This window comes from Penaeus monodon, chromosome 29 (genome assembly GCF_015228065.2).
Source record: "Penaeus monodon isolate SGIC_2016 chromosome 29, NSTDA_Pmon_1, whole genome shotgun sequence".
Taxonomy (NCBI): domain Eukaryota; kingdom Metazoa; phylum Arthropoda; class Malacostraca; order Decapoda; family Penaeidae; genus Penaeus; species Penaeus monodon.
In genome coordinates this window covers 34,139,795-34,140,052 of record NC_051414.1, presented here as the reverse complement: position 1 = coordinate 34,140,052, position 258 = coordinate 34,139,795, and the positions used below count along the sequence as shown (strand labels likewise).

Here is a 258-nt window from a genome sequence, read left to right as displayed (position 1 = left end):
AGCCATGTCCAGTTATGGTTGATTATGTTTTAATAGGCTAAAACAGAAAACTTTTCGTATTTGGGGAAGGGGGGGGGGTAATATTCATATCAGTTCTTTGCATTGGACTTTTGTAAATGATACAGATTAAATAGCTCATTGTAGAAATTTGTTGAAAGTACAGAATAGATGTGTAATAGATCCTTAAGTGATATTTTTGTCTGCCTGCTGTAACATTAATGCTTCTGTATCATGAAAGTTAATCTGCATAGGCAAGAT

General features: G+C 33.7%; 1 pseudogene; it reads left to right on the top strand.

The window, feature by feature from the left end:
• The window catches only part of LOC119591854, a 7,722-nt pseudogene that overhangs the window by 883 nt on the left and 6,581 nt on the right, over window positions 1-258 (top strand).